The sequence below is a fragment of the Procambarus clarkii genome, chromosome 1, assembly GCF_040958095.1.
Source record: "Procambarus clarkii isolate CNS0578487 chromosome 1, FALCON_Pclarkii_2.0, whole genome shotgun sequence".
NCBI lineage: Eukaryota > Metazoa > Arthropoda > Malacostraca > Decapoda > Cambaridae > Procambarus > Procambarus clarkii.
Genome location: NC_091150.1, coordinates 25,572,499 through 25,593,647, shown reverse-complemented (window position 1 = coordinate 25,593,647; position 21,149 = coordinate 25,572,499).

Genomic DNA, 21,149 nt, shown 5'->3' with positions numbered 1-21,149 from the left:
CACCTTCATTCAAGCACAAGGGTATTACAGTAATATTTTATTTTTTTATGCACAATATTTTTATTAATATTATTAGTTTTTTAATTTTTTATTATTATTAGTATTTTTGTTAACAGGAGGAGTGAGGGGGGGGGGGGTAATGGTTCACATATCCACATTCCAATGCCCGCTTCCCAGGGCTGCAGTGCTAGGGTGTACAATAAACCAAGCACCTCCGGCGGCAGCTTGTCGAAAGCGGAAGTGTAGCATAGGCCGTTTGTCGTGATAATTAGTGATAGCTCTTATTTTGATTATGGGTTCGTAATCCAGTTAAGCCTTTATTCTTAATTTATAATACAATGCTGATAAAATACGCTTTTGATGATGAGTATAGAGTACAAATTAACTTAATGTGTACCCCTATACTCACAGGGTGAGTATAGGGGTACACAATGAACTACCACTCACACGATGGGTATGGGTTGCACAAGAAACTATCGCACAGAGGATGAGTATAGAGAGCAAAGTAAACAAAGATTCACACGATGAGAAAGGGTTGCACAATGACCTATATGACTCACAGGATGAGTATAGGGTACACAATAAACTACCACTCACATGTTTTACTCACCTAGTTGTGTTTGCGGGGGTTGAGCTCTGGCTCTTTGGTTCTGTCTCTCAACTGTCAATCAACTGGTGTACAATCAACTGGTCCTGAGCCTATTGGGCTCTATCACATCTACATTTAAAACTGTGTATGGAGTCAGCCTCCACCACGACACTACTTTTGTCGTGGTGTCGCATTTCATTTGTTAACTACTCTGACACTGAAAAAATTCTTTCTAACGTCTCTGTGGCTCATCCCAGTACTAAGTTTCCACCTGTGTCCCCTTGTTGGTGTTCCACCCGTGCTAAAGAGTTTGTCTTTCTCCACCCTGTCAATTCCCCTGAGAATTTTGTAGGTGGTTATCATGTCTCTGCTTACTCTTCTGTTTTCCAGGGTTGAGAGGTTCAGCTCCCTTAGCCTTTCCTTGTTGCTCATTCCTCTCAGTTCCGGGACCAGTCTGGTGGCATACCTCTGAATCTTCTCTAACTTCGACTTGTGTTTAACTAGGTATGGACTCCAGGCTGGAGCTGCAAACTCCAGGATTGGTCTTACATAAGTGGTATATGTGAGATTTTTTTCTACGCCTACCTCCCTTAGGAGGTGGACTACAAGTTTAAACGCTGCTCACGGCAGTTAAGCATGAGTCCAATAGAAAAAGGAAAAGCGGGAGCAAACCGCCAGGCCTCCACCACCAGGGGTGAAAACCTGTCCACAATAGGCCGCTGGCTCCTCCTAGTTAAACAGGACGTTAAAACTAATAAAGGGTAACCGACGGGTTCTCACAATCAAATATTTATATTTGATGTGGCGCTATGAATTGGAATTCGAATTCCCAAGAACAGCCGCCTTATCAAGATCACATCAACATTTAATCGTAATAAGCAGAAATATGGTGGAAAAGAATGGTTGAAGGGTTGACATCAAAGACCGTTTTCTATAACATAACAATTTATTAATAACAAGAGACTAACTACTACATTACCGAGTTTACGTTACGTTAATGTCCATCCAGAGGCACGATAACAAACAGCTAAATAGCAATCTTGCTGTGAGGCTGCATACTGAACTAACCTGAACACAGGTGTGCCCACTGATGACGCAATATTGCAAATCAAAGAAAAATATCACAGACTAAGTTACACCACAGCGAATGGTTACGTTATTGTCCATCAAGTGGCATTTGCAACACAGCTATTCAACAGCCCCTCGAGAAGTGACAGCAGGCTCCATCTTGCTGACACTTCGGGCTGACAACATGAACTAACTGAACAAATGAAGGATATCCACTGAAGACACAAACATGTAATCAATAGTATCTCGGTTTCCCTGACAGCTACTATAATCACAAGCTTAGGGGTCCTCCCGCCCCCCAGGAGAGACCCCCGTAACTAGGCGGGTAGTCCAACAGTGACCTCCCCTATCACAACCCAGTGTGAACACTCTTTGCAACTCCCTACAAGGAGTTGCACTGTAAACAGTGAACAAAGACAGGCAAGGCGGGATTCTGGGACACAGCTCCACAAATCCCTAAATTACTCTACTCTCGTCACCAGACGACAACCAAAAGAAATTGCCTTAATCAACTACTACATTGATTATGTGATTAATTACGTTAATTAACTGATCACAGCAGTCAGCAACAAAGTACTACGTTAATCACAAACAATTGTCTCACACTAGACAACAACATGATGGTACTCTACGTTAATCATTAACACTTGTCTCTCTTGTTAACAATAACTCAAACTCATATTACATCACACTTGACTCCTTGCAAGTATTCAGTGAGTAATTCTTAACTAAGGTCAAACGGACCACTAATTACATCCCCATTGAGTTACGTTAACTAAGCCTACCCTAACTTGGTAGCTTCTCAACAGTCTGTGTCAAAAAATTACTAGTGAGTGTTAATTACCCTAATTAACTCCGAGCAGTTAATTAACTGTCACCAAGACCGATAATTAATCATCCATAAATACGTCTCACTCCGCACTGCCTAAGCAGGTCTCATCAAACACTGTGAATTCACGGGAAAGGAGTTAATTACCCCTAATTAACATGAGTGCAATTAATCCACTGTCCTCAGACAGGATATGATAAATATAACGATTTATGCTAGCTCCATGACCTCGCTTTACCGAGTCATCTGAGCCCTCCAGACATTAATTACTCCACTAATTATCATGAGCCACTAATTGCTATACCCCCAAAAGGTAATTAATCCCGAGCAAATTCCGTTAACACAAATACTGACAGACTCTGACAGATCCTCTCCCACTACGTGAATTCATGATGAGAAGGCTAATTACATAATTAGCTAGAGTGGTCAATTAGTTGTCACACGAACAATTATTTGCTCCCGAGACGTATCTCACTCAAGCTCAACGCTGTTCTCTCATAACAGCCCTCACTCACTCCACAATAAGTGTGCACCCCTTACTAATTAACTCACTGAATCCTTAAGTCCTCAACACAACTTAAAGAAACAAAGTAACCCCAGTGTTACATAGGTCACACTACAATGGCATGCAACAACACAAATGCACTGCCCACATACGGATGCGGCTACTGCAACTCGTTAATTACTGTGCCCACACAATAATGACACACGGTTATGCAACACACAAGAGTATACCAATATTACTGCCCCCCTTATCCTGCAACCGTTGCAAAGGACTACTGTGAACACACACTTACCTCAGCAAGGCAATTAACCAAACAATTGCCTGCTCTCATTAAGTACTGTGAATTCCCCTGAATAATCCTAGAGGTCCCTTAAACCCTCAACACAGCTCCCAGGGCAGCAATATCGTATAAACTGATAACAACACTGCACAAACCTGCAACATAATGATGCCGTCAGCATACCCCACATGCTAATGACATCATTAGGCAATCAGTCAGCAATCACATTTACTGACTCACCACACAACACAGTACATAAAACATGCAAATGAACACATAGAAATGGCATTCACATAATCAATGAAAATTATATCATCAGGTAAATGTATCTCTAACTACACAGACCTCAGGGAACCCACTGACATCCCTGCAACATAATGATTATAATTATTCATGCTGGTACTCCATCGCACTAATCCAGTCTGACCGATTATATAGAATCGACAACTGGATCATTTATATGGTAAATCTCTACACTGACCGGTACATACTCGAGTCAGTCTACACACTTATATATATATACAATATGACTACAGTGTGGTCGTGTACAACATCTATCTCCAGGTACCGCCTGTTACGGACCCGAGCCCAGCGTCCGAGCACGGAGCAGTGACGACCGCGCCATCTGTGGGTCAGCTACCGAAACTCCCTCCAAATGGACAGTGCCATCTAGTGAGGACAGGATATACCGGCCGCAGGGGCTGGTTTCCCGTCTGGATCAGCTCGTGACATAGCCGCTGCTGACCTCTGGTGAGGTGACGCTTAGACAGCAACGCCATCTATGGAGCGGATAGGTGGACGTTTGTGTCTAAGCCTGTGAGTGAGGTGCTCTAGAGTGTCATCAGTAATAATGACGTGTCTGATTACAGAGTCGACCTGGGACTGCTGAATAGGACGGTGGATCAGTCTACCCAAGGCAGCCGAAGTATTTCCACGAGTTTGCTGCAGAAGCTGTGAGTCACCCCCCCGGATGAACACTGTTGTGTTAGCCTGCCTGTGACGTGGCAGTTGAGGAATTGTCGTACCCGGGGCTGACTGGTGGAGAAGACTAGCCACTGGGGTGTTGTGGTGAGGAGAGTGATCTGTGGAATCACACGAGGCTCCTGCCTAGGGCTCGCAACCCTAGTACCGGTCGTGGAGTGACCTATGCAGCAGAGCTGATTGGAACCTGCCAGCTACAGGCTGGATTTGTGGTTGAAGGCCTCCACGACGGCGCTCCCAGTGGGACTGTGATTTGGCTGGCCTGTGGTCAGGGTAGACTCGTTTAAGGGAATCTAAGGATTCATCGTAAGGCCACAAGAGAACCAGGGCTAAGCATCGTTGAGCACCGTGAAACCTCCTGAGTCTTCGGAAGAAGAAGTCATTGTACATAAGTGTAGTCATAGTAACCGCGTGTGATGGTTTATATATTTATTTATGGTGGCGGTGTAATAATATATTTAAGTTTAAGTGCAGTTTTATCCCTTCCCCTTTAATTTACTTGCGTTACAGAACACACCCCTTGAAAGCCACTACTAGCTTGGGGCCGGATACCTAAACTCTACTAACATCAGAAAAAGAACCCAGTTGCGACCCAATAGGGCCGTAACACCGCCCTACCAGTCACCTGGACGTGCCACTGACAGCTGTCTCTCAGCTGCTTCCCTAGCCTGGCAGGGCTATGAGACAACTCTTACCAGGAATTTCCACCGGTACTCATCACACTGTACACAATGATAATTGTACTCACGTCTAACCTCCTCATTTCACTCATTTCTCAGGTCACTACCTCTCGGGCTGTCAACACTTAGCTTGCTCCTCGTGCGTCGACAAGATGTGGCCCTAGGCTGTCCCGGGAATGTGGCCAAGTGGCCCAAGGGGGTGGCCAAGGCATGTGGCCACTGCGTGGCCCACAGTGCCCCTCCCTAGCTGAGAGGGGGGGGGGAGCCGGCGCGCGGGTAGCCTGGGGTAGCCGGCGCGTGGCCAGGCGGAGTGGCCAGGGTGACCTGGGGGTGGCCCCCGGGCATACACACGTGGAGGGGAAATCACCAACAACCCCATCACACCATAGCCTGCCTTGCTCTACACTGGGGTGACAATGGCCGGCGGCGTCCCCGCACTGACGCCGCCTGGCAGAATTCAAAGTCCAACAGGGGCCTGTAATCTCACCACAATTACACTAGGAGGCCCAGTCCGTATTCCGCCAATTGTCCATCAACACTAGACAGGCTATTCAAACCACCTGTTACACCATGAGGCTCTGCCAGCTGTCTCATGAGTGCCCACTGTCTCTGAGGCTATTTTACTGGTCCTTCCGTAACTCATCGGCCCCAAATTTCAGGAAAATTGGGCCTAGACACAACCCGGGATGGCAGGAGTGCCATCCCTGCTGGACAACACGGTAACGTCCGCGAATAACGGGGGTGGAGGGGGGGGAGGCTCCCCCCCTCCACCCAGATACGTCCTCGTCCACCTGCTACCCAGCTCCAACTGACGATTTCGCGGGCTAAGGAAACTCAAAATGCCCATACCTCCTCCCCTACTTTGTCTTGACCAATCAGCAGGAAGCCGGCACTGTTCCCTTGTGCCGCTTCCAATCACAGCCGTTCGCGCCAAAACACAGCTCGGAGCAGACATGCCTACCCCAATCACAGGCCTCACTCACCCTCAGGCGTCCCGTGACGTCACAAGGAGGGGTAGGCCTAAAGACAAGGGGCGCACTGTCTCACATGGTGGGTGGGGGGGGCCAACGGTCACCCCACTTTCCCCCCCCCCCCCACCTCTAACTGTTTGAGAGTGAAGTACCTCACATACCACTTCACTCTCACCTCACATCCTATTTCACAGAAACAGGAAAATTTCTGTAATTCACTCTACAGAGCAATCACAGTCCTCTAACCCGTCCCAAACGACAGTCCTTAACATAAGCTTTCATTCAACACCCCACAAGTGTATGTTGTTTGAAAGCTTCAGTTTCTAGAGTCCCTAGAGCGACTAGCCTAATCTAGAAACTAGAAAAACTAGCTGAGGGAATCTAGATTCCTTCACATAGGTGATCAATATAAATCAAAGTAAATTTGATTTATATTGGTCATCTATTGGAATTAATTATTCTAGTTCATTTTTATTTTCTTAAGTTCATACAACTTTTTTAGGATCTTAACTAAGCTTTTTTTTTAGTAAATTATCATTAAGTTTATATTACTTTAGGACTTTTATTCAACTTATTTTTTTTTTTGTAATCTAGGTTGCCTAGCCTCTCCACCCTTGCTCCATTGTTCTCTTGGCTTTGCCTGTGTCTCCTAGTGCAAATTATTTTCAGTGTACCTGGAAGTACCTTAAAGCAATCTATCTCATTTTTTGTATAGTTTTGTATATTTTTATTATATCTAGATCTTCTTTATAATTGCCTTTTTCCATCAAACAGCCCTCTTATGCAAACTAGTATAAACCCAGAACTAAACCTCTTATCTAGTATCTATGACAATCATCACTTTAATGATCAAAATTGCAGGTATTATACAGCACATTTTTTTAGATATACAAGAGTTGTTACATTCTTGTACAGCCACTAGTACGCGTAGCGTTTCGGGCAGGTCCCTGCATGGAATACAATCCTCGCCGCGAAGAATCGTTTTTACAACCAAGTACCCATTTTACTGTTGAGTTAAACAGAGGCTACAGTTAAGGATTTGCGCCCAGTAAATCCTCTCCGGCCAGGATACGAATCGACGACAAAGCGCTCGCAGAACGCCAGGCGAATGTCTTACCACTACACCACGGAGACATGATGTAAACAATGTATTAACACATAATCACAATGTTTCTGTAAATAACTTGAATGTAAGATTTCTAAGCAAACACCTTTATGATATTAGTATCATAATTCAAACAGTTGACAACAAATTCTCTTTTGTTGTGCTTACTGAAACGTGGTTAAAAGAGGATACTACTCAACTCTTCAACTTACCAAACTACTCAGCAATTCACAACTGTCGACCTATTCAAAGAGATGGTGGTACTGCTCTTTACTACCACCAAGAATTGACTTGCTTAACGGTAATTAAAACTAGAGACTCCTGTGGAGAGTATATCTTTGCCTGTTTCAGAGTCAAGGGCGACGAGGCTGTCCTGAATGTGGTTACCTTACCTTGAGGTTACCTTGAGGTGCTTCCGGGGCTTAGCGTCCCCACGGCCCGGTCGTCGACCAGGCCTCCTGGTTGCTGGACTGATTAGCCAGGCTGTTGGACGCGGCTGCTCGCAGCCTGACGTATGAGTCACAGCCTGGTTGATCAGGTATCCTTTGGAGGTGCTTATCCAGTTCTCTCTTGAACACTGTGAGGGGATTGCCAGTTATGCCCCTTATGTGTAGCGGAAGCGTGTTGAACAGTCTCGGGCCTCTGATGTTGATAGAGTTCTCTCTCAGAGTACCTGTTGCACCTCTGCTTTTCAACGGGGGTATTCTGCACATCCTGCCATGTCTTCTGGTCTCATGTGATGTTATTTCTGTGTGCAGGTTTGGGACCAGCCCCTCTAATATTTTCCACGTGTAAATTATTATGTATCTCTCCCGCCTGCGCTCAAGGGAGTACAGATTTAGGCTCTTTAGTCGGTCCCAATAGTTTAGATGTTTTACTGAGTGGATTCTAGCAGTAAAGGATCTCTGCATGCTCACCAGGTCAGCAATTTCTCCAGCTTTGAAAGGGGCTGTCATTGTGCAGCAGTACTCCACTCTAGAGAGCACAAGCGTTTTGAAAAGTGTCATCATCGGTATAGCATCTCTAGTGTGAAAAGTTCTTGTTATCCAGCCTGTCATTTTTCTTGCAGTTGTGACGGCTACTTTATTGTGTTCTTTAAAGGTAAGGTCTTCCGACATGAGTACACCCAGATCCTTTACATTGCCTTTTCGTTCTATGTTATGATTTGCCTGAGTTTTGTACGTGGTTTCCGTTTTTATATTTTCATTGTTTCTATAGCGCATGAGCTGGAACTTATCTTCGTTAAACACCATATTATTTTCTGTAGCCCATAGAAAGACCTGATCTACATCTGACTGGAGGTTTGCCGTGTCCTCTATGTTGCCTACTTTCATGAAGATCCTAGTGTCATCTGCAAAGGATGATACAGTGCTATAGGTTGTGTTTTTGTCTATGTCCGATATGAGGATGAGAAAAAGTACTGGAGCAAGCACAGTACCCTGGGGGACTGACCTCTTCACGGTTGATGGGCTGGATTTTATTTTGTTGACTATTACACATTGGGTTCTGTTGGTCAGGAAATTGTAGATCCATCTGCCTATTTTTCCGGTAATTCCTTTTGAACGCATTTTATGTGCAATAACGCCATGGTCACATTTATCAAAAGCTTTTGCGAAATCTGTGTAAATTACATCAGCGTTTTGTTTGTCTTCCATAGCATCTAATGCCATATCATAGTGGTCCAGCAACTGCGACAGGCAAGAGCGCCCTATTCTGAAACCATGTTGTCCGGGGTTATGGAGATGCTGTGATTCCATGTATTTTGTGATCTTACTTCTTAGCACTCTCTCAAAATTTTTTAGAATGTGCGATGTTAGTGCTATTGGTCTGTAATTTTTTGCCTCTGCCTTATTTCCTCCTTTATGAAGTGGTGCTATCTCTGCTGTTTTTAGTATATCAGGAATAACGCCAGTATCTAGGCTTTGTCTCCACAGAATGTGTGGGGGGCCTGCGATAGTGTTTTTTTTTTACAGTTCTTGATGAATATGGAGTTCCAAGAATCCGGGCCTGGTGCAGAGTGCATAGGCATACTGTTTATGGCTTCTTCAAAATCCAGTGAGGACAGGGTGACGTCTGATATATGATTTGATGTTGGTATCATATCCATGAAAAATTAATTTGGGTTATTAATCTTTAGTGCGTTTAATGGCTCACTGAAAACAGAGTCGTACTGCTTCCTCAGTAGCTTGCTCATTTCTTTGTTGTCATCGGTGAAAGTTCCATCTCCCTTTTGCAGTGGCCCGATACTAGATTTGTTTTTTATCTTGATTTTGCATAGGAGAAAAAATATTTCGGATTTCTCTCTATTTCACTGATGGCCTTTTGCTCTCTCTGCCTCTCCTGGGTTTTGTATGATTCTTGTAGCTTGCGTTCAATTGTTTCTATTTCTCTACCTAACCTTCTTCGCCGTTCTTGAGATAGGGTGCGACTCTCAAGTTGTTCCGCGATTCGTTTTCTTCGCCTATATAGGGAACGACGTTCCCGTTCCAATCTGCATCTCTTACTCTTTTTCTTAGGGGTATGCGGTTTGAACATATTTCTAGTGCTACTGAGCTTATTTTTTCCAGGCACTGGTTCAGGTTTGCATTTTCTTGCTGTTCTTCCAGTTTATTTCTGTGAAGTCCTGGTTTATTTGCTCCCAGTTTATCTGTTTATTATTGAAGTTGAATTTGCTGAAATCTCCTCCACCGGGAATCTGGACTGGTTTGGAGCAGGAATATGGTAGGAGCAGTCTACAGAATTCCTAACACTGATGTGACTGAATTCAACTCTAATTCAACTTCAATTCAACTCAGAAACCTAATACTAGGTAACAGACTGAACTAAAACCACCTAATTATTTCTGGGGACTTTAATGTTGACCTCTGCGAGCCTGAAAACCCTCCTGCTGCTAGTTTCCTCAACTGTGTGAATTCCTGCTTCCTCATACCCTTAATCACTAGACCTACTAGAATCACTGATAGTACTGCCTCTGCTCTTGATCACATCTGGACTAACATAACCTCTCAGGGATAATCTTCTTCAGGGATAATCATTGATAGCACCACAGACCATTACACATCATTTCTCCTAACCACCATTAATAAACCACCTCTAGAAACAAGGCAGTTAAGCTTTAGGCTGCACAATGAAACTTCTATAAAAAAATTTATTGCTGCTGTAGCTAATATGAACTGGGAGTCCGAATTAGGTAACATGGGGAACATCAACCTAGCAGTGCGAACATTTTGTGCAACAAATGCAAATGCAATGCAGTGCAACAATCCTCAAATCAAATAAATCTAAGAATAAACAATATCCAAATATGTAACAAAGTAGATGGCAAATTCCTAGGCGTTCTCATTGACCACAAGCTGAATTTCCAGGGACACATTCTAAATATATAAAAAAAAAGTTTCAAAAACTGTTGGCATTCTTTCTAAGATCAGATATTATGTACCTCACCCTGCCCTGGTGACACTCTATTACTCTCTCATCTATCCTTATCTCAACTATGGTATTTGTCCTTGGGGTTCTACTACCCAAAATCATTTACGTCCTCTAATTACTCAACACAAAGCTGCTGTTAGCACAATATCCAACTCTGGCCCCAGACATCACTCGGTACCCTTACTCAAATCTCTGAATATGTTAGATATTAAGTCACTGCACATCCTCTCATGTGTATTATATACATATAAAATGCTGAACTGTAATGTCAATCCTGACCTTAAAAGCTTCATTGAAGGTTGTAACAGAACCCATGAGCACCACATCAGAAACAAATACCTTTTGATATTCTAAGAGTACGACTTAATCAAACTAGAAATGCTCTACAAATCAAGGGATCCAGAATGTGGAATGACCTTCCCAACCATGTTAAAGACTGTACCTCTCTCAACCAGTTTAAGATAAAAACTATGCATTACCTAATGTTCAGAACTACCTTGCAGGTAACTATCCACAGTGTCTGTACCTAACCCCCTCTAACTCCACTGATGGTAATGAGATAATCCTTTCCCTTAAAACAAAGTCAAGTGCCCTTGCTGAGATACCAACTCTAACTTAGAAAAAGGCCTCCAGATTTTTATCTCATGCCATTACATTGCTCAACAACAAGTCACTTGAACTCCAAATCTTTCCAGATATTCTAAAACAAAAAGCGAGAGTAACCTCAGTCCATAAATGTGGCGAATTCACTGTTGTCAACAATTTCAGACCTATATCAATTCTGCCAAACTTGTCAAAAATATTTGAGAAACTGATCTACAAGCAGCTTTACTCTTTTCTAGCCAAACACAATATGCTTAGCTCTAGCCAATATGGCATCAAAACCAAAAAAAAAAAAAAACACTAACGAAGCACTGATTAGTATGATTAACTTGATACATGCAGCTCTTGATAAAATGAGTTCCCTGTTGGTTTATTTGTTGACCTACGTAAGGCTTTTGACACTGTCAACCACCAAAACCTTCTTCTTAAATTACATCATTATGGAGTCAGAGATCACTCCCTGCAAAACCTTAAGTCTATCCTTACTGACAGGTTTCAGTATGTTTCTGTGAATAATTCTATTTCTCCTACACTACCTATCAACACTGGTGTTCCACAGGGCAGCATACTTTGTCCTCTCCTCTTTCTCATCTACATTAATGACCTTCTAAATGCCTCCCAACACCTCAAACCAATCTTATTTGCTGATGACACAACCTTTATTTTCTCCAGACCTGACTTTCTTGCCCTAAATGTTACAGTGAATGCTGAACATAATAAAGTTCATCTTTGGCTAATTGCTAATAAACTCACCTCTAACACTGACTAAACTTTCTTTATGCCCGAAACGCTTTGCGTAATAGTGGCTTTAGGCATTGTATGTACTAGCTCTACCTATAAGTCTACCAATCCTTGTAAAAATTTATTGTATGTATGTACCTTACCTAAATAAAATTGTTGTTGTTGTTGTTGTTGTTTATTTTATTTGGTAATAAATCCTCAAATCAAATTAATCTAAGAATAAACAATATCCAGAACAGTAACAAAGTAGATGGGAAATTCCTTGGTGTTCTCATCGACCACAAGCTGAATTTCCAGGGACACATTCTAAATATAGCAAAAAAAGTTTCTAAAATTGTTGGCATTCTTTCTAAGATCAGATATTATGTACCTCACCCTGCCCTGGTAACCCTCTGTTACTCTCATATTTATCCATATCTCAATTATGGTATTTGTGCTTGGGGTTCTACTTCCCAAAATCATTTACATCATCTAATTATTCAACACAAAGCTGCTATTAGAACAATATCTAACTCTGGCCCCAGACAGCACTTGGTAACCTTACTTAAATCTCTGAATATGTTAGATATTAAATCACTGCACATCCTCTCTTGTGTATTCTATATATTTATAACTCTGAACTGTAATGTCAATCCTGACCTTCAACGCTTCCTAGAAGGTTGTAACAGAACTCATGAGCACCACACCAGAAACAAATACCTATTTGATATTCCAAGAGTTAGACTTAATCAAACTAATAATGCTCTACATATCAAGGGACCCAGAATGTGGAATGACCTTCCCAGTCATGTCAAAGATTGTACCTCTCTCAACCAGTTTAATAGAAAAACTAAGTACTACCTAATGAACTCCATATAACCTACCTTACCCCCTAAATGTCAACCCAAGTCTTACTATTTTAAACAATGCTGTTTGTTTGTACAATTGCTGATTTCTGCCATATTCCTCCCCCTCCCTTTTTTTAACACAATTTATACTTTAATCTCAATTAGTATTAAGTTTTAGTCTAAGTGTTTTTTTCCCTCCCCCCACACCTTGCCCGAAATGCTAAGCGTATAAGTGGCTTTAGGTATTGTATGTACTAGCTCTATCTATAAATCCAACATTGTTTGTAACTCTTTATCTATGTAAAGAGTTACGTAGAGGCAGACGGGCTATGGGAGCCGGTTGGCCGAGCGGACAGCACGCTGGACTTGGGATCCTGTGGTCCTGGGTTCGATCCCAGGCGCCGGCGAGAAACAATGGGCAGAGTTTCTTTCACCCTATGCCCCCTGTTACCTGGCAGTAAAATAGGTACCTGGGTGTTAGTCACCTGTCACGGGCTCCTTCCTGGGGGTGGAGGCCTGGTCGAGGACCGGGCCACGGGGACACTAAAGCCCCGAAATCATCTCAAGATGTATGTACTTTTATCTGAATAAAAAGTTGAATTTGACCTAGGGGCTTTAATCAACCTACGAGCTTCAATCATCGGCCTACGAGCCTTATTCCTGGCCAACGGGCCTTATTCCTGGCCAACGGGCCTTATTCCTGGCCAACGGGCCTTATTCCTGGCCTACGGGCCTTATTCCTGGCCAACGGGCCTTATTCCTGGCCAACGGGCCTTATTCCTGGCCAACGGGCCTTATTCCTGGCCTACGGGCCTTATTCCTGGCCAACGGGCCTTATTCCTGGCCAACGGGCCTTATTCCTGGCCAACGGGCCTTATTCCTGGCCTACGGGTTTTATTTCCAGCCTACATACTTTAATTATTGGGCTACATCCCTTATCAATCGACCTATGAGCTTCAATCTCGGCCTACGAGCCTTACTCTCGGCCTACGTGCTTTATTCCTGGCCTACGGCTTTATTTCAAGCCTACATGCTTTATTTATTTATTTATTTATTTATTTATTTATTTATTTATTTATGCATATACAAGAAGGTACATTGGGAATGTGAGGATACATAATATGGTAATTACAATCTTGTAAAGCCACTATTACGCTCAGCGTTTCGGGCAGGTCCTTAACCTAAGACAATTTTAAGTAGGTAAATACTTGCAAAATTTATAAAAATGATAACAGTTACAAGGAAAAAAACAAAGGATGAGAGAAAATTGTAGGTATATTAAAGCACATAGGTAGCTCAGATTGATTGCAATGACAGCTTGAATGATAGTTGACAAAAATTGGTAGGCACAGTACAGCATATGGCTAGCACATAAAAGAAGACAGCAATGAACACAATGATAAGGTTGTTTGGGTTAAGTACATAAAGATTGGGAGATTGGGTAACACTAGATACAGAGCAAATTTAAAGCTCAGTGTAGGAAACTAAGAAGATGAAATTAGGTACTTTTTGGTTTTGCTTTTAAATAAGGCAAAAGTTTGACAGCTTTTCAATTCACTAGGGAGTGAGTTCCATAGACTAGGTCCCTTAATTTGCATAGAGTGTTTACACAGATTAAGTTTGACCCTGGGGATATCAAAGAGATATTTATTTCTGGTGTGGTGATTATGGGTCCTATTACATCTGTCCAGGGAGAGTTTCAGAGCATGGTTTGCATTTAAGAACAGGGTTTTGTAAATGTAGTTGACACAAGAGAATGTGTTTAGGGAGTTAATATTTAGCAAGTTTAGGGATTTAAACAAGGGAGCTGAGTGTTGTCTGAAAGCAGAGTTTGTCATTATTCTGATAGCAGATTTTGCTGGGTGATGATGGGCTTAAGGTGATTTGCAGTGGTAGACCCCGATGCACAGATACCATAATTAAGATAGGGGTAGATTAGTGCATAATATAGTGAGAGGAGAGCAGAGTTAGGCACATAATATCTTATTTTAGAGAGTATACCAACTGAGACTTTCTTAGTTATGTCTTAGAGACTTTCTTAGTTATGTGTTGAATGTGGGTGCTGAAGTTGAGTCTCTTGTCTAGGAATAGGCCAAGAAACTTGCATCATTTTTATTACTGATGTTAATGTTGTCTATCTGTAGCTGAATTGCATTTGATGATTTGCTTCAAAATAAGATGTAGTAAGTCTTTTCTATGTTTAATGTCAGTTTGTTAGTTGACATCCATAAGTGGACTTTTTTAAATTCATTATTCACAACATTATTTAGTGTATGTGGGTTGAGGTCTGAATAGATAAGGGTAGTATCGTCAGCAAACAATATAGGTTTAAGAATATTAGAGACATTAGGCAGATCATTTATATATATAAGAAATAGAAGAGGTCCTAAGATACTGCCCTGTGGCACTCCAACGGTAATTGGTAGAGTGGAAGAAGTTGTATCATTGATGGTTACATATTGGTGTCTGTCATTAAGATAGGATCGGATGTAGTCAAGGGCAAGGCCTCAGATTCCATAATGCTGGAGTTTAAGTAAGAGGTAGTTGTGATTAACAGTATCAAAGGCTTTTCTTAGGTCAATGAAGAGTCAATCGGAAACTCATTTTTGTCAAGGGCTGAGTAGATTACGTCAAGGAGACTAATGATTGCATCGTTGGTGCTCTTTTGGGACCGGAAGCCAAACTGGCAGGGGCTGAGTATGTCGAATTTTACGAGGTAGGAATAGAGCTGTTTGTAAATAATTTTTTCAAATATTTTTGATAGAATGGGTAGATTTGATATTGGTCTATAATTGTCTTTATTCATCGGGCTACGTCCCCTTTTTTCAATTGACCTACGAGCTTCACTTTCGGCCTACGAGCCTTACTCTCGGCCTACGTACTTTATTCCCAGCCTACGAGCTTTACTTCTAACCTACGAGCTTCTTTGTCTGCCTACGTGCATTCTCTGCCTATGTGCTTTATTCGGCCTACGTGCCAGACTCCCTTGGCTTGGGTGCTTTATTCAACGAACTACAAGCTTATTCATTTCCCTACATGGTTTTCATCATTAGCCTACGTGACATATTTACACGGCCTCCGTGCCCCTTACTACACCCAGGCCACGTCGTTCTACGAAACGGCAGGTGACGGCGTAAAACTCAGCTGGTCACATGTAACAGTGCAAGTATTTTGCACTCTTTCATGTATAATTGTGAATTATAATTGTGGGTGGGTGTGTGAGTGTGTATGTGTGTGTGCGTGTTAGTGTGGTGCGAGATGGTACGAGAGAGATGTTGACTAGCTTCAATCCGCTGACACGGCAGTACTCAACAAGGAGGGCCTTGTGTACTGCAGGATCAGCCTGGGTCCTATAAGGTTAGTTTTGCTTCTCAGTCCTTATTTAGGCATGAGGAAGAATACGTACACAGCTTCCCCATGTTGGGGGTGGCTGGTAGATTCAGTTAGCGACCGCCTTGCACAGAGAGGTGACCAGCCAGTCTTCCCACCCTGGTGGATGCCAGTCACCATCAGGGTGTATCCGTCTGAGTTGTGAGGTAAGAGTGTCAGTAATGCATTGTCTTGATTGGGTGTCTTAGTGGTGACGAGCTGAACCATTTAGCCAAGTATGGTGTGGGCGTGTATGGAGTGGGTGATCCCTCCCCATTTCAATTTGGTCAATATTGTGTTAAATAATAGGATGTCAAAATGTTAAATATAAATTCCTGGGAATTTAAATAATTTGAAATAATTTGATTCAATAAATGTCTATGTGTAGAAGAACAAGCTTGACTTTTGTTTAGTCCCTCTTTTTGGAATCAATGTCCCCTCAAGTAAGGGTTAAGCCTAGAAATAACTAGATGAACAGGTGAGAGATAACTAAATTAAACAGTGTTCCTGTCGCATTGTTTAAATAAGTGAAATTTATATATAGTTTCAATGACAGGTGGTGGCAGCTTTCATCAGAACATCAGTATAGTATAACATCATAGATAGTATAACAGTCAGGCTACACTCCCCTACTCTCTCTATTATTTCTCCTCCTACGTCACTTTACTCCCTCTCTATTATTTCTCCTCCTACGTCACTCTACTCCCTCTCTATTATTTCTCCTCCTACGTCACTCTACTCCCTCTCTATTATTTCTCCTCCTACGTCACTCTACTCCCTCTCTATTATTTCTCCTCCTACGTCACTCTACTCCCTCTCCTTCCTTCTCTCCCTCCTGCCTCCCCTCTTCCCATTCGCTCCCGTTTTCTATTCCCACTCGCCTCTCTCTACCCTAGTTCCCCCTCAACCTTAGCCATGTTGTCCCCTCTCTTCTCTTCCTTACTTTGCTTTACTTTCTCACCTTTTTCCACGCAGAGTAGATTGTGGAGCTGGGAGACGCGGCGGCGCCCGCTGGCCTAAGCTTGCCCACGCCTGAATCAACGACTCTGGCAGCTAAGATAATTTATTACCCTTCATCTCACTGAAGTTTACTAGAATTTGATAGTTACCTTACATTGTTACAGTATAGTTATTCTGCAATATATTCTGCAATATATTCATATATTCATGCAATATATTATGCAATATATTCTCCTTTCTACCAGCTGAATTCTCCTATGGCCACACAATAACCCACAATGACTTTCCCAGACGTTCAGCAGTTTACCTTCCACGTCAAATGTCCGGCTTGTTCTACAGTATAGTTATTCTACAATATATTAATCTCATTTTTCACTGAGGAACTTCATTCTGGTCCTAAATTTGCCTCCGGGTATTCAGCAGTATCTTTATGCTGGTGTTTCTCTCATTAGACAGCTGTAATATTATGCATTTTTATGTACACCACAACTCTAATAAATTATATTATTATTATCATAATTATTATTATTGTAATGATTAGTTATTATAATAATTTCTTAATTTATTATTAACATTGTTTTCAGTGTCTAATATTAAAACAATTTTTAAAGGCATGCAGTGTTAGTATTCACCAATCTTAAGGCTACATTCCTTCTCCTGCAGTTAGGCTGCGATCAAAAATGTTCTCAGACTTATTAGGCTTGATGGCTGGGGCGATTACTTTAGCCTCTTAAATTTATTAAGACAAATTCCAGGAATTGCTTCTTGCAATTTATAGCATTCATTCAGGAACTTCATCCATGTAATTTAATGCCGTCATTAATGGGGCCATTAACGCTTCGCTTTCGGCTACTGCAAGTTTAACGATGCCTTTTAATTTATTGTCTTAATATTTTGTTAATAGATGTGTATGGAGCTACCTTACATCTTTAACTACAAGTTGTTCACTATTTATCATGGTTAAGCAGAGGGGGGCTTAATGCTTGTTCCCTGGTGAGATTCATTATTGTTTTAACAGCAGTACCATTACTAGGCATGTAAGTTAACCCCCCCCCCACTAGCAGTGGCGTTATTCCTGACCTTTCACCCTTAATTTTCTTGTAGGAAACTAACATCCTCTCCACCAATGTTTCGCGTTTTCTAAGCGTGCTAAAAACGACATTTCATTGTTTTAGGCAAATTTTAAATTACGTTTAATATACGTGTTTTGAGAATTTGTAAAGACGAGTATAAAACGGGAGGGTCATAACGTTTAGTAAAACGTGTTTTAAAAATTATGATATAAAGTTTTAGAGCAAAGGTTTTTAAAATGTTAATTCTAATTATTAATTATTGGATTTATTAGGTATAATTATTTTTATTGCATTTAGAAAGACAGACAGAGAGAGAGAGAAAGCGAGAGAGAGAGAAGAGAGAGGAAAGAGAGAGAAAGAGAGAGAGAGAAAGCAAGCGAGAGAGAGAGAGAGAGGAGAGAGAAGGAAGAAAGAGAGGAGAAAGAGAGAGAAGAAGAGTGAGAAGATGAGAGAGAGAAGCAGAAAGATTGAGAAGAAGAGAGAGACAGAGAGAGAGAGAAAGCGAGAGAGAGAGAGAGAGGAGAAAGAGAGAGAAGAAGAGTGAGAAGATGAGAGAGAGAAGCAGAAAGATTGAGAAGAAGAGAGAGACAGAGAGAGAGAGAAGCGAGAGAGAGAGAGAGAGGAGAAAGAGAGAGAAGAAGAGTGAGAAGATGAGAGAGAGAAGCAGAAAGATTGAGAAGAAGAGAGAGACAGAGAGAGAGAGAAGAAGGAGAGAGATATAGAAGAAGAGAGAGAAGAATGAGAAGAAAAAGAGAGATAGAAGAAGAAAAAGATAGAGACAAGGAGAGGAGAGTGGGGAGAGATCAAGAGTTAGAGAGAGAGAGTTAGAGAGAGAGAGTTAGAGAGAGAGAGAGAGAGAGAGAGAGAGAGAGAGAGAGAGGAGAGAGAGAGATGAGAGAGAGAGAGAGAGAGAGAGAGAGAGAGAGAGAGAGAGAGAGAGAGTGTGTGTGTGTGTGTGTGTGTGTGTACTCACTTATTTGTACTCACCTATTTGTGCTTGCGAGGGTTGAGCTTTGGCTCTTTGGTCCCGCCTCTCAACTGTCAATCAACTGGTGTACAGATTCCTGAGCCTGCTGGGCTCTATCATATCTACATTTAAAACTGTGTATGGAGTCAGCCTCCACCACATCACTGCCTAGTGCATTCCATCCGTTAACTACTCTGACACTGAAAAAGTTCCTTCTAACGTCTCTGTGGCTCATGTGGGTACTCAGTTTCCACCTGTGTCCCCTTGTTCGCGTCCCACCAGCGTTGAATAGTTTATCCTTGTTTACCCGGTCGATTCCTCTGAGGATTTTGTAGGTTGTGATCATGTCTCCCCTTACTCTTCTGTCTTCCAGTGTCGTAAGGTGCATTTCCCGCAGCCTTTCCTCGTAACTCATGCCTCTTAGTTCTGGGACTAGTCTAGTGGCATACCTTTGGACTTTTTCCAGCTTCGTCTTGTGCTTGACAAGGTACGGGCTCCATGCTGGGGCCGCATACTCCAGGATTGGTCTTACATATGTGGTGTACAAGATTCTGAATGATTCCTTACACAGGTTCCTGAACGCTGTTCTGATGTTAGCCAGCCTCGCATATGCCGCAGACGTTATTCTTTTTATGTGGGCTTCAGGAGACAGGTTTGGTGTGATATCAACTCCTAGATCTTTCTCTCTGTTCGTTTCATTAAGTACTTCATCTCCTATTCTGTATCCTGTGTTTGGCCTCCTATTTCCACCACCTAGTTTCATTACTTTGCATTTACTCGGGTTGAACTTCAACAGCCATTTGTTGGACCATTCACTCAGTCTGTCTAGGTCATCTTGTAGCCTCCTACTATCGTCCTCAGTTTCAATCCTCCTCATAATTTTTGCATCATCGGCAAACATTGAGAGAAACGATTCTATACCCTCTGGAAGATCATTTACATATATCAGAAACAGTATAGGTCCAAGGACTGACCCCTGCGGTACTCCACTCGTAACGTCTCGCCAATCTGAAACCTCACCCCTCACACTGACTCGTTGTCTCCTGTTACTTAGGTACTCCTGTATCCAACGGAGTACCTTCCCTTTCACTCCAGCCTGCATCTCCAGTTTTTTCACTAGCCTCTTGTGTGGCACTGTGTCAAAGGCTTTCTGACAATCCAACAATATGCAGTCTGCCCACCCTTCTCTTTCTTGCCTTATTTTTGTTGCCTGGTCGTAGAATTCAAGTAACCCTGTGAGGCAGGACCTGCCATCCCTGAATCCATGTTGATGCTGTGTTACAAAGTTCTTTCGCTCCAGGTGCTCCACTAGCTTTCTTCGCACAATCTTCTCCATCATCTTGCATGGTATGCAGGTTAGGGACACTGGTCTGTAATTCAGTGCCTCCTGTCTATCCCCTTTCTTGTATATCGGGACTACGTTAGCTGCTTTCCAAATTTCTGGCAGTTTCCCTGTTGCCAGTGATTTGTTATACACCATGGAGAGCGGGAGGCACAGTTCTTCTGCTCCTTCCTTTAGTATCCAAGGGGAGATTCCTTCTGGGCCTATAGCCTTTGTCACATCCAATTCTAGTAAACACTTCCTTACTTCCCCGCTGTAATCTCAAACTCTTCCAGTGGTTCCTGGTTAGCTATTCCCTCTCTTATCTCTGGGATTTCTCCTTGCTCTAAGGTGAAGACCTCTTGGAATTTCTTATTCAGTTCCTCACACACTTCCTTGTCGTTTGTAGTGAATCCTTCTGCCCCTATCCTTAATTTCATAACCTGTTCCTTTACTGTTGTTTTTCTCCTGATGTGGCTATGCAGCAATTTAGGCTGAGTCTTTGCCTTGCTTGCAATGTCATTTTCGTATTGTCTTTCTGCCTCTCTTCTCATCCTAACATATTCATTCCTGGCATTCTGGTATCTTTCTCTGCTCTCCAGTGTCCTGTTATTCCTACAGTTTCTCCATGCCCTTTTACTTTGCTGCTTAGCTAGCCTACATCTCTGATTAAACCATGGGTTTCTCATCTTCATTTCACTGTTTTCCTTTTGGACTGGGACAAACTTGTTTGCTGCGTCCTTGCATTTTTGCGTGATGTATTCCATCATATCTTGGGCCGTCTTTTCCCTGAGCTCTGTTTCCCATGCTATATCTGCTAGGCATTTTCTTATCTCCTCATAGTTTCCCTT